Raw genomic sequence first — 14008 nt, 5'->3', positions numbered from 1 at the left:
CTGGGTTTAATGGGCAGCCAAGCCCCTGAGGACCTAGGGAAGAGGAGGAGGGCATGGGGGATCTGAGCCAGCTCCACCCCTTCCCCCAACAGGCAGGAAGGACAGGGCAGATCTGTCAGCTTCAGACACCACTGCCCCAGGGGACCCAGCCCTGAGCCCAGGGAGGCAGGGAAAAAGGGGGAGACAGGAAGCACCCGGGTCTTCCCCTCCTCCCTTTTGCCCCACCCTCCGCCCCCATCTCTGGCGAGAGAGCTCGCAGCCCCAGGCCTTGGCACTAGGGGGACAAGGGCGGGGTGATGGGGGACAGAAATCCCGTTCTGGGCAAATCCCTTCCTCTCCCTCATTTGGTTTCTGGCCTCAAATTGGGGACTGCTCTGGCAGTCCCTGGAGAGCTTGGCTGGGGCCTTGAGGCAGGAGGGATGGAGCAAGAGGGAGAGGGCACTGCCCACTTATGCCCTTCCTGTGTGCCCAATCCTGTGCAGACCTAGCTGCAGTGTCACTCGACAGGAGGACGAGCACTGGGCAGGACCTGGGAGACCTCACTGAAAGGCTGGGCTCTGTCGAGAACTGCTGTGTGACCTCGGGTGGGGCACAGCCCCTCTCTGGCCACTGTTGTTCTTCTCATCCGCCAATGTGGTCCAAACCTAGGGCCAAAGATCACAAGCCCTTTGAGGAGTTTTAAAAGACTAATTCCCAGGCCCCATTCTGAGTGGTAGATTTGGGTGGGACATCTGTATTTTTAAATCTTTGCTGCTATTATGATGCACCTAGTGGAGGCACTACTGCCGTAGATGCTCTAAGGGCCCCTCCCCGGCCTCAAAACTCCCACCCCTAGGGCAGGCCACCCCACTCCTGTGTCCTGCTCTGGAAGGCAAGGGTGGCAGTGGCTGGCTGCATCCTCTGGGGTGCCAGCTGGGACACAGGTGGCAGGCCGTGGGGAGCAGGGTGCTGCCTGGGGAGGGTGTGCACTGTGGACCTGCCAGGAACAAATACAGAGGGGCCTGGGAGGGCCCTGAGCTTCCCAGCCAGAGTCTCCCCTCCATCCCCTCTTCTGAAGGCCTCTTCCTCCTGACCTTTCTCCCTTCTTTTCCACTTCGGCCTCCGTCTTGTTTCTTTCTCTGTCCATTGCTCCCTCCTTCTCCTCTTTCTGTCCCCAGCCTCCTCTCTCTGGGAAGCTTTTTAATTTTGACCCCACATCCCACAGTTGGTTGCTCCTGCCTCTTGGTGTCCTTCCTGTCCTGGCCCTCCTGCCCTGGTTCCCTGTCTCTCTCCAGCCCTGTCTCTGTCTCTCCCTGTTTTTCTCTCCCTGATACGTTCTCTCTCTCCCTCCCTCCATGAATTTCTCTGTCTCTGCCCTGTGCCACCTCTCATCTTCCCTGCCTCTGTAAGTGTGGGGAGGACCCTGGAAAATGACAGAGGTGGGGAAAGCTGACAAGTTAGAGAAACCAAGGCTTGTGGAAACCGTGGCAGCCCGCAGTCTTCCCCACCTGGCTCCAGCCTACCTTCCCCAGGCCACCTGGCTCTGTCCCCTGCACACCCTGGGTCACCCTGCCCCTCCCTCGTGCCTGTGCCCAGCTCCGCATCTCCCTCTTCCCATTTCCAGCTTCCCTGACACTGCCCTGGGGCCCTTTCTCTGGCTGTCCTGGGGACCTCACCTCCTGTGAGCCCACAGCTCACTGTCTGTCGAGGGGGTATAGGCAGGAGGTGAGGATGCATCCGAGCCTCCCTGGGACACGACCCTCACTGAGTCATGGACTGCAGGATTTGTGCCATCTCCTGGCACGAGAGCCAAGGTTGCCCAGATTGACGGAAGAGCAGGTGTTTGTGTCCCCTTCCGGTGAGAGCTTTCCAGCACCCAGAGAGCCAAGATGGCTTGCAGAATTGGGGAAGAGGCAGGGAGAGGGTGAGAAGTGGAAATGGAGGGCCATGTTCTCCCCCTCCCGGGGCCTCAGTTTCTCCTCACAAACTTTTCCCTCTCTCTCATTGTCTAAGTTAGCCTTTCCTTCCCGCCTCTGGTGTGATTGGGGGTGGGGTGGGGCAGGGAATGAGGGGAGGCTGGGCTTTTACTCAACAGAGCAATTTCTCCTGTGATCAAAAGAGGCCATGGCCGCCTCATCTCTCCTCAGAGACCTGCCCTGACAGGTGGTGTCCTGCCTCCAGTCCGTGTTAACCCCCTCAAGGCCAGGGCTGGGCTGAGGGTCTGAGCCTCCCACCTGCCACTTGAAGGGACCTCCCTGGGGTCCGGAGACATCATACTGGCCCTGGGGAGGCTGTGGACCCTGGGCCTCGCACTTACATCTGGACAGGCCTTCTGGCCTCCAGGGTCTGGCGAGAACCTCAGGTGAAGAGTTGCTGTTAGGCTCCCTGGGCCGGTTGGGGTGGTCCTGCTGTCCCACCCTGGAGACTTTATTCCAGGGGCTCTGGGCTGGAAGGAGCCCCTATTCCTTCCAGACTCCCTCTCTGCACCCTCCCCACTGCTGGCCCTGTGGCCCTGGGTGTGGGATGTGCAGAGGACTGGCTAGGAGAAGGGTTAAGTCAGGGACTCTTGGGATGGCTTTGGCCACGGCCATTCCTCTGGGAGAAGAGAACAAGGGGCCCATTCTGTGTGTGGGAATTAATAGCAAAGAGTCATCTGGGGTGTCACTCAAGCACTGATCGACTCCCAGAGGAATGTGAGAGGGAGAGAGAGGGAGAGGAGAGGAGAGGTGTGGTGGGGGCTGAGACGGAGATGTCAAAGGCAGGGCATTAGGGTCTGGCTGGTACAGGAGCCCACCCTGGTAGGTGGGCCCGCTGCCCCAAGATGGGTCCTGCTTTTCACCACAGATGCTTCCCCGCCCCTACACAGGATGAAGACCCCCTCCTGTCATTCCCTAACCCAGGGCCTCCCACTTCTGTCTTCATTCCCAGACGACCGTACCCTCCACCCCGAGGTGGGCCTGTTGGGCAGCTGGCCCTGAGTTCCTGGGCTCTCGCACATCTGCTCCCATCTTTGCTGAGAGATCCAGGTGCTCCTTGTGGGAACTGCCCTGGGGATGGTACTGTGGAGTGCCAGCCTGGGGTCCTGAGTTGTACCCTCTGTCCCAGGATCCAGGAGCCCCACTTGCCAGGCTCCAGGCCCAGTTCAGACACATTCCTACCAGGTGGCTGCAGGCATCTTTGGCTGCCTGTGTGTTGGGACGCTGGAGCTTGTCAGCCATCACGGGGCTCAGCCTTCCTCATCTGCTCAGGCCCCTGTGGCAGCCTCAGCCTGGCCTGTGGGTGAGGACCAGCAGGCCTCCCGACATCTGAATGTCACAGCCTAAGAAAGGCCTTGGCGGGGCTCCAGGAGGCCTAGGAGGGCGTGGCGCCCGCCTGCTCCAGTTGTGGGGCTGAGTCAGAATCCTCCCAGGTCATTTGCCTCTGGGTGCCCTGATACCCCTTCCCCTCCCCAGGACCTCAGCCTGGCCACCGAGCTGAAATGAGCCTAGACTCTGTGGGATGCAGAGGCAGTGGGGTGCAGAGGATGAGGGCTTTGGGGCAGTCAGAGCAGGGTACCCCTCTCCCTGGCTCTGTGACCTGGGCAGAGCTCCTTTGTCTCTCTGATCCCCGGGGTTTCCTCTTGAAAATGGGTCATATCATAACTGGCAGGTTCAGAAGTGAGAGAAGGTAACAGGTGTCAAGTGCCCGACACAATAGCCAACCACTGTGTGTTGTTATTTTTATTATGATGATTATTGTTATTGGAGGACTGGGTAGCCTCCACTGCTGTTGGGCTGGAAGATACACCATGCACACCATTTGACTGCCTGGATCTGCACCTGGCAGCCTGTGCCCGCTCGGTGAATCGTAGGGATCCCAGCGCTGTTCCTCCTCAGCTGTGGTTTTGGCGAGGGTGAGCTTCCCGGCCCCCAGACCTCCTGTGTGCCAGCGTCATTTCCATATCTGGTGACTCATCCTGCTGGTCCTGCCGGAACACGATGCCTCCCCTGACGGCATGGTGCAGGCACAGTGTGTGCAGCCACGGGCCTCGGTTCCTCCCCTGGGGGTTGGCCACCTGCGCCCCCACGGTAGACTGGCATTTTGAAGCCTGAAGGGAGCTTAGCGGTTGTCCAGCTGGACCTTCTTCTTATACTGACAGGGAGCTGAGGTCTAGAAAAGAGAGGGCCTTTCTGGGGCACTGTGGAGTAAACAGAGCTGGCAGGCCCTTCTACATTGGACTGGGAGTCTGGACTCCTGGGTTATTGCCCAAACTTGGATGCTAGGGGCCAAGTGGGCTGGGAAAATTCCTTACTCATAGCTGGGGTGGGGAGAGGACACATGGAGAAAGAAGGTGGAGCCTTTTGCAAACTAAAGTGCTTTCCAAATATGGGGGGTTATTAGGAGGATGGCTTTGGGCCCCACGAGATGGTGCTGACCCTGTGTTTGTCTGCAGTCTGTGCAGGACACTAGGGTGGTTGGTGCCACCAGTCCAGGGGCTGCTGGACACAGGCCTCCCCCGCAGAGGAATAAGCCAACACCATTGAGGAGGGGGCAGCCCAGGGCTCCCTGCCTGGCTTTGGAGGTGTAGGGTGTTTGAAATAACATTCTTCAACATGCTCAAAGTGAAACTAGCTTCCTTTGGGAACATACGGAGACCACAGGCACTCAACAGGGGCTGACGAGGACCCACCAACTCCGCTGTGGGCTCCATCCCTGCCCTTGGGCTCATAGTCTGGTGACCTCGGCATTCATTATTTTCATTCCAGTTCTCAGTACAGTGCTTGGCACATAGTAGGAACTCAGGAAGTGTTTATGGGATGGAATGGGGTGATGACGTTGAGGCAAGATTAAGGGTATGAATGGAGATGACATCTGCGTCTTGCCTGGAAGCAGAGGGGAGGAAAAGGAGCAAGTGACGAGTGGCGGCTGGCATGGGTGCAGCGCCACTGAGAGAAGGGGTTGAGAGAGGTTAGAGAAGGAATGGAGTCAACACTCCTGAGAGCCCTTCTTTGCCCTGTGGCCTCTTACTTGCAAGCTAGTTCCCCTCTCTGAGGCTCAGTTTCCTTATCTGTAACACAGGGATAGGATTTATTCGTGAGTTGTTTGTTGCAAGGCTCAAGAACGGTAACACATGGGTCCTGACAGGCTCTCAACCATGCCTCCTGGACACCCAGTGTGTTGTGAACAGAGATCTTTAGAAAGAACAGATAAACATTACAGAAGTATCTTATAGAGACACAGTTGACAGATACATAAATAATGTGAGTTGCATCGTATTAGATTCAGAGAGACTAAAGATAGATTTTTAGGGGAATTTGTGAATTTACTCATTTTGGGGATGAGCGCTGGGATGGAGACAGTGAACCCTTGACATTGGAGGCTCCGGGATTATAGAGTTGCTTTGTGGTTTTTTTGGGGTGGAGTCTCACTTTGTTGCCCAGGTGGAGTGCTGTGGCGTAATCTCCACTCACTGCAACCTCTGCCTCCCAGGTTCAAGCGATTCTTCTGCCTCAGCCTCCTGAGTAGCTGGGATTACAGGCATGTACCACCATGCCTGACTAGTTTTTGTATTTTTAGTAGAGATGGCGTTTCACCATGTTGGCCAGGCTGGTCTCCAACTCCTGACCTCAAGTGATCTGCCCGCTTAGGCCTCTCCAAGTGCTGGGATTACAGGTGTGAGCCACCTCGCCTGGCCAAGTGTTTTTTTTTTTTTTTTTTTTGGTGGAATCTCACTCTGTTGCCCAGACTGGAGTGCAGTGGCGTGATCTTGGCTCACTGCAACCTCTGCCTCCTGGGCTCAAGCAATTCTCCCACCTCAGCCTCCTAAGTAGCTGGGACTACAGGCACCTGCCGCCATGACCGGCTAATTTTTGTATTTTTAGTAGAGACTGGATTTCGCTATGTTGGCCAGGCTGGTCCCGAACTCCTGACCTCGGGTGATCCGCCCGTCTCAGCCTCTCAAAGTGCTAGGATTACATGCGTGAGCCACCATACCCGACCTTTTTTTAAAATTTATTTTTTTTCCCCCAAACTTGGACAAAGCATATCACTTACAGACTTTTTATTGGGCCACAAAAATGCTTAAGAACTAAAGAAGAAAACTCCAGTTCCAAAGTATGCAAAAATAGCAAAATAGAAATTACTCAAAATTTTAAATGGAAAATGAAAAAGACCCTTTAAAACTTGTTTATAGCCAACCAGTTCTATGTAGCATGCGATGTGGGTACATTTCAACATGCCTGATGCAATGTGGGGTCAGTGGGACCCACAAGAGTCTTATGAAGTGTCCAGGGCACTGCAGCCACCGCCTCCCGGCCTCAAGCAATTCTCCCACCTCAGCCTCCTGAGTAGCTGCAATCACAGGCACCTGCCACCATGCCCGGCTAATTTTTGTATTTCTAGTAGAGACCGGGTTTTGCCATGTTGGCTGGGGCCATGGGGCTGGGGTTGCTCAGCAAAGGGAGCTGTGTCTGGGGGCAACTGAGAAGGGCTTCCCGGTGGAGGTGATGTTTGGGTGCAACCTTACAGAGAGAGAAGGGATTGAATAGAGGGAAAAATGGCCTGGTGGTGACTTTTGAGTATTGAGGTAAAGGGTGATGTGTGAGCAAAGGTTCAGAGAAAGGAACGCACATGGAGAGTTAGAGAGAAAGGTGAGATACTTGGCATGCAAAATACTTTGGAATTAGGATGTGGAGAACAGGGGAGGGGTTAGGGTGACTGTAGAAAGTTTGGTAGAGGCTTATGTACCAGGCTTGGACTTTATCCTAAGGTCAATCAGGAACCATGAGTGAGACAGAGTCTGGCTCTGTTGCCCAAGCTGGAGTGCAGTGGCACGATCTCAGCTTACCGCAACCTCTGCCTCCCAGGTTCAAGCAATTCTTCTGCCTCAGCCTCCTGAATAGCTGGAATTATAGGCCCGCACCACCACACCTCGCTAACTTTTGTCTTTTCAGTAAAGATGGGGTTTCACCATGTTGGCCAGGCTGGTATTGAACTCCTGACCTCAAGTTACCCGCCCACCTCGGCCTCCCAAAGTGCTGGGATTACAGGAATGAGCCATTGTACCCTGCTGGGAGATATTTTAAGAAGGAGGGTGGGCCGGGCGCGGTGGCTCAAGCCTGTAATCCCAGCACTTTGGGAGGCCGAGACGGGTGGATCACGAGGTCAGGAGATCGAGACCATCCTGGCTAACACGGTGAAACCCCGTCTCTACTAAGAAATACAAAAAACTAGCCGGGCGAGGTGGCGGGCGCCTGTAGTCCCAGCTACTCGGGAGGCTGAGGCCGGAGAATGGCGTGAACCCGGGAGGCGGAGCTTGCAGTGAGCTGAGATCCGGCCACTGCACTCCAGCCTGGGCTACAGAGCGAGACTCCGTCTCAAAAAAAAAAAAAAAAAAAAAAGAAGGAGGGTGAGGAGGGCGATGGTGACACAGTCAGCCAACTTTTTTTTTTTTTTTTTTTTTGAGATGGAGTCTCACTCTGTCACCCAGGCTGGAGTGCAGTGGTGTGATCTTGGCTCACTGCAACCTTCGCCTCTCAGGTTCAAGTGATTCTCACACCTCAGTTTCCCGAATAGCTGGGATTACTAGTGCATACCACCATGCCCAGCTAATTTTTATATTTTTATTAGAGATGGGGTTTCATCGTATTGGCCAGGCTGGTCTCGAACTCCTGACCTCAGGTGATTCACCTGCCTCAGCTTCCAGCTTCCCAAAGTGCTGGGATTACAGGAGTGAGCCACTGTTCCCGGAACAGTCAGCCTTTTTTTTCCCCAAGTTCACTCTTAAAGCATTGTGGCAGCTGCATGGTTGCTAGGGGAGGGAGGTGCTGGAGACTGGAGGCCAGAGACCCATTAGGAGATTAGGAGACTAATTTTTTTTTTTTGAGATGGGGTGTCGCTGTGTTGCCCAGGCTGGAGTGCAGTGGCATGACATAGCTCGACGTAGCTGACATAGCTCCTTAGCTAAAAAAAATCCTGCTGCCTCAGTCTCCAGAGAGTAACTTGGACTACAGGCATGCATCTCTGTGTTTGGCTAATTTTTATTTTTATTTTTTGTAGAGTTGCGGGAGTCTCACTATATTGCTCAGACTGGTCTTGAACTCCTGGCCTCAAGTGACCCTCCCACCTTTCTGAGCTCCTGATGGCATAAGCCACCACACCTGGCCAGAGGCTGGAGCATTAATCCTGGTGAAAAATGATGAGAACCCGTATTAGGATGGGTCCTAGGTAGGGGCGGAAGAAGAGGAGAGATTTGAGAACAAGTCAGGCAGTGGTTGGAGTGAAGGAAGTTGGAAATAGGTGGTAATAACACCCCTGCCACTTCCTGAGTGCTTACTGTGGGCCAGCTGCTTTCTACCTATAAGACATGCATATCTACTCACTGAGTTCTCATGACTGCCAGAATGGAGCAAGAGATGGCAGGCAGGCGTGATTAACTGGAATCTGCAGAATCTATGCCCTGCAGTTAAAAACCAATGGCTAACTTGATTACCTCTGTAAAGGAAACAATAAATAAATAAAAACCAGTGTCAAAAACCATGTCACAGGCCAGGTGCAGTGGCTCACGCCTGTAATCCTAACACTTTGGGAGGCCAAGTTGGGCAGATCACTTGAGGCCAGGAGCTCGACACCAGTCTGGCCAACATGGTGAAACCCCGTCTCTACTAAAAATACAAAATTAGCACGCCTGTAATCCCAGCTGCTTGGGAGGCTGAGGCAGGAGAATCACTTGAACCTGGGAGGTAGAGGTTGTAGTGAGCCAAAATTGGGCCATTGCACTCCAGCCTGGGCAAAAAGAGTGAAACTCCATCTCAGAAAATGAAACAAAACAAAACAAAACCATGTGATGGATATTTGTTGTAGACAAATTAGAAAATATAGAAAAACAAGAAGAAAGGCCAGGTGCCATTGGTTTTTAACTGCAGGGCATAGATTCTGCAGATTCCAGTTAAATCAGGTCTGCCTGCCATCTCTTGCTCCATACTGGCAGTTATGAGAACTCGGTGAGTGGATATGCATGTCTTATAGGTAGAAAGCACCTGGCCCACAGTGAGCACTCAGGAAGTGGTAGGGGTGTTATTACCACCTATTTCCAACGTCCTTCACTCCAGCCTCCTGAGTAGCTGGGACTATAGGTGTGTGCCACCATGCCCGGCCAAGTTTTGTTTTGTTTTAGTAGAGTCAGGGTTTCACCATATTCGCCAGGCTGATGTCAAATTCCTGGCCTCAAGTGATCTGCCCACCTCACCTTCCCAAAGGGCTGGGATTACAGCATGTGAGCCACCTTGAATACCAGGTTTAAGAGTTTGGAGTTGGCCGGGTGCGGTGGCTCACACCTGTAATCCCAGCACTTTGGGAGGCTGAGGCAGGTGCATCACAAGGTCAGGAGATCGAGACCATCCTGGCTAACACGGTGAAACCACGTCTCCACTAAAAAGTACAAAAAAATTAGCTGGGTGTGGGGGCAGTCGGCTGTAGTCCCAGCTGCTCGGGAGGCTGAGGCAGGAGAATGGTGTGAACCCAGGAGGCGGAGCTTGCAGTGAGCTGAGATCGCACCACTGCACTCCAGCCTGGGTGACACAGCAAGACTCCGTCTCAAAAAAAAAAAAAAAGAGTTTGGAGTCCTAATGGGGAACCACAAAGAATTTCAGCTCAGGGGTGATGGAACCCTATAGACCTTTAGGCAGTTCATCCTGGCCAGGTGGAGGAAAGACTGATAGCAGGAGAGCCGGTACTGGCCTGGACGCCAGAGAGGAGAGCTCCCCCAGCAAAACATTAGGATGGAAGGAAGTTGGTGATCAACTAGGTGTGTAGGAGGCAGGGTGAGGGGTTGTCAGGCAAAATGGGAATGGAGGGGCGATGTAATCACCTAAAATGACAAGACCCAGAGCAGTGCCCTCTGAGCGAGGTCTGCAGAGTGGGACCCCCTTGCGCTGTTGGTCGCTGGTCCTCAGCAAGGTCAGAGATTAGTACAGAACTCAGACAATTATAGTCTAGAAACTCCTGTAACAATTTGACATGGCTGCAATTTCCAAGAGTGTGATTCATTTTAATAATTCTTTTTTATGGTATGTTACAGAAGTATTGGTCCGCAAAGAATTGGTTTTAAAAAACCTTGGGCCAGATGTAATGGCTCATGCTTGTAATGCCAACATTTTGGGAGGCCGAGGCAGGAGGACCACTTGAGGCCAGGAGTTCAAGACCAGCCCGGCCCGGGCAACCTAGTAAGACACCATCTCTACTGAAAAAAAATTAGCCGGGTGTGGTGGCACATGCCTGTTGTCCTAGCCACTTGGGAGGATTTCTTGAAACCAGGAGGTAGAGGCTGCAGTGAGCCATGATGGCACCACTGCATTCTAGCCTGGGCAGGAGAGTGAGGCCCCATCTCTAAAAATATATATATATTTTTAAAAATTGTTTGCTCTTCACTCCATTGAGCTGCAAAAATGCTGATCTAGATGGACACTGGGACATAGGGAGGGCAGCGAGGCAGTGAGCAGGCATGTGGGCAGCTGTGCACACACTCCAGGGACCTGGGATTATTTCTGGGGTCAGAGTGATCACGGGGAGCTAACCACAGCCACCCAGCCAATAGCAAGGGCCACCTTCCAGTCACTCACTCAGCAGATATTTAGCAGGCACATTCTACATGCCAGGCCAGGTGCTGAGGCACATGTTGGGAAAACGGTGACGAGGCAGGTTCATCCCTTCCTCTTGGAGTTGATACCCGCTCGCACTAGTCCCCAAGGGTCATTCCAGAAGGGAAACTTCAACCTGGCTCTGGGGAGGAGTGGGCAAGGGGAGCAAGGAGCAGCTTTTCCACCCTACCCGGTCCATTGCCCCCACAGACCCCCCAAGAAGGGCCTGACTTGGGGAGGAGCAACAGGGGGAAGGACAGGGAACAGGACTTGGGTCAGCAACCATAGCCCCAGCTCTGTCACCTCTGTTTATGCTGTTGTCCCGGGGAGCCTGTCATCTCAGAGCTCCAGCTCCCACATCTGCATGGTGGGGATCCTGGGGTCCTCCTGCCTCACCCAACAGAGGCCCGGATTAGAATGAGCTTGGGAGAGGACAGTGGGCTGACTTGTGATCATGGTCCAAATTTCCAGGGTGCACCCTGCTTCTGTCTTCTTGTAGAGCTTCTGGAAGCCACAAGTGCACACATCTGAAAGGAACTTGGAATTTACTGGTACGGGTGCTCCATTTTACAGGACTGAGAGGCCTGGAGGGAGACAGATGTGGCTAAGGTTGCCCGTGGTGAGCAGCAGAGTGGGAACATGAACCTAGATCCCCAACTGGACATCTGGCACCCTGAAAGCCTGAGGGAAGGGCCCTCCCAGAGTGCCGTGAAAATCTGAATGACAGAGACTGAGTGTCCGGCAGGCCCCCAGCCCCTTCTTCACTAGGTCTCCTGATAGCAGCCAGCGAGGACTGCCCAGGGTGGCAGGAACCTTTCAGGAAGGCAGAGGGAGAGTGGGCTTAGCCATAGGGCAGACCGTGAGGGGCTCACAGGGCATGAGGTGGCCCAGGCAAGCAGCACTAGGGTGGCTGGCAGATAGGAGGGGGCCCAGCAGCAGAGACCCATGTCAGGGGGCAGGGCTCCAGACCTGTGAGGGATGTGGCTAAGGTTGATCTGGAAAAAGGAACGCTGGGAGCCCGGGAGGTGGAAGGACACTGAAGGAGCTGGCGGTGGACAGAGCAGGGCCGCCCCCATGCCTCCAAGACCTGCTGTAACATCTGCAAAATGAGATGGAAAGCTGTGCCTCCCAGGGCTCCTGGTGGCTGGCAGATGACAGAGAAGGCGCCGCCGGCCTCCAGTTCTTCCCGAGTCTCCCGGGGCCTCATCTGGGCCTGGCAGCAGCAGGCCCTCTGCAAAGACTTGCTGAATTAACAAATGCCTGAGGGAGGGAGAGGGGAACTCACACTAGTTGTGGTCGTGGTCGATTTCTGTCCTGAAGAATGGGGAATTATAGCGTTGCTGGGCTCCCTGTGATGCGGCAGCGGGACTGAGGCCTGTGTGAGTGAGTATAAACGCTGTGGTCTGTGTGCAGCCCGTTTGTCTTCAGGGCTGTGCCATGGCAGGCCCCCTCTAGCTCCTCTGTCACTTTACAATAAACTCTCTGGGTGTGGTGGCTCACGCCTGTAATCCTAGGACTTTGGGAGGCCGAGGCCGGTGGATCACCTGAGGTCAGGAGTTTGAGACCAGCCTGGCCAACATGGAGAAACCCCGTCTCTACTAAAAATACAAAAGATAGCCGGGCGTGGTGGCACCTGCCTCTAATCCCAGCTACTCATGAGACTGAGGCAGAAGAATCACTTGAACCCAGGAGGCATAGGTTGCGGTGAGGAGAGATCGTGCCACTGCACTCCAGCCTGGTTATAGAGAGAGACTCTGTCTCAAAACAAAACAAAAAATAAAACATTAAAAAAGCCAGGCGCTGTGGCTCATGCCTGTAATCCCAGCACTTTGAGAGGCTGAGGTGGGTAGATCACCTGAGGTCAGGCATTCAAGACCAGGCTGGTCAACATGGTAAGACCTCGTCTCTACTACAAAAAAATTAGCTGGGCATGGTGGTGCACGCCTATAATCCCAGCTACTAGGGAGGCTGAGATGGGAGAATCACTTGAACCTGGGAGGTGGAGGTTGCAGTGAGCCGAGATCATGCCACTGCACTCCAGCCTAGGTGACAGAGAGAGACTGTGTCTCAAACAACAACAACAACTACACATTAGAAAAGCCAGATGCGGGGGCTCAATCCTGTACTCCCAGCACTTTGGGAGGCCTAGGCAGGCGGATCACCTGAGGTCAGGAGTTTGAGACCAGGCTGGCCAACATGGTAAGATCCCGTCTCTACTACAAAAAATTAGCCAGGCGTGCGCCTGTAATCCCAGCTACTAGGGAGGCTGAGGTGGGAGAATCGCTTGAACCCAGGAGGCAGAGGTTGCAGCGAGCCGAGATTGCGACACTGCACTCCAGCCTGGGTGACAGAGCAAGACTCCTCAAAAATAAGAAATGAATTCATGAGCATCTTTTGCACCCTTCTGCTCTCCCTCATGTTCCTTTTTGGACCAAGGTAGTGAGCACACCTCGCTAAAAATAATTACCAGTAAAGGTAATTATTTCAGTTGCTATAATTATAATATAGGACTCAACTCTGGGAATTGGGGTAGGGGCAGGGCTTGAATTCTAGTTGCTGAGAGGAATCTGGTGGTAGACACCAAGCATGAGCAGAAGCTGTGACCAGAGGACCCAAGCCTGGGGCACTGGCAGGAAGGCGGCAGAATGTGCTGGCAAAGAGCACAGATGGTGGAGCCAGGTGAGCTGGGCTGAATAATCATGGGCTTGCTTAATAGCTCCGTGCCTCAGTTTCCTCATCTGTAAAATGGGGAGAATGATAGTGCTACTTTCAGGGGTTATTGTGATCTATGAAAAACAGAAGAGTACACATTAAATACTCCTTTAACTGGTATATGTTGAACACCTACTATGTGCCATGCATTCTTGGGCCCTCAGGCTACATCACTGAACTGTAACTGAAATACATGCAAATTCCAGCTGAAAGAAATAAAAAGCAATGAGGCTGGGTGCAGTGGCTCACACCTGTAATCCCAGCACTTTGGGAGGCCGAGGTGGGTGAATCACCTGAGGTCTGGAGTTCGAGACCAGTCTGGCCAACATGGTGAAACTCCGTCTCTGCTAAAAATACAAAAATTAGCTGGGTGTGGTGGCGCATGCCTGTAATCGCAGCTACTAGGGAGGCTGAGGTGGGAGAATCGCTTGAACCCGGGTGTTAGAGGTTGCAGTGAGCCGAGATTGTGTCACTGCACTCCAGCCTGGGTAACAGAACAAGACGGACGCCATCTCAAAAAAAAAAAAAAGCAGTGAGTTAATTTTACATAGTATGATATGTGGACAAGTGGAGCAGGGAAAGGGGTGTCAGGAGTGGAGGGGACAGTGATGGAGGGGCAGGTCCCTCTGAGAAGGTGGCATATGCATGAAGACTTGAAGTTGCAGAGGCAGTTGGGCACTTGGGTATCTGGGGAGGAACAT

The 14008-nt window shown here is 53.6% G+C and overlaps 1 protein-coding gene across 14 annotated transcripts in view; it reads left to right on the top strand.

Annotated features, from left to right (window-relative positions):
* The window catches only part of POLR2F (RNA polymerase II, I and III subunit F), a 92337-nt gene that overhangs the window by 43253 nt on the left and 35076 nt on the right, over positions 1-14008 (top strand). The gene's annotated exons all lie outside the window — the stretch shown is intronic.

Source organism: Macaca fascicularis, chromosome 10 (assembly GCF_037993035.2).
Source record: "Macaca fascicularis isolate 582-1 chromosome 10, T2T-MFA8v1.1".
In the NCBI taxonomy this organism is placed as follows: Eukaryota; Metazoa; Chordata; class Mammalia; order Primates; family Cercopithecidae; genus Macaca; species Macaca fascicularis.
This window is presented reverse-complemented; position numbering and strand designations above follow the sequence as displayed.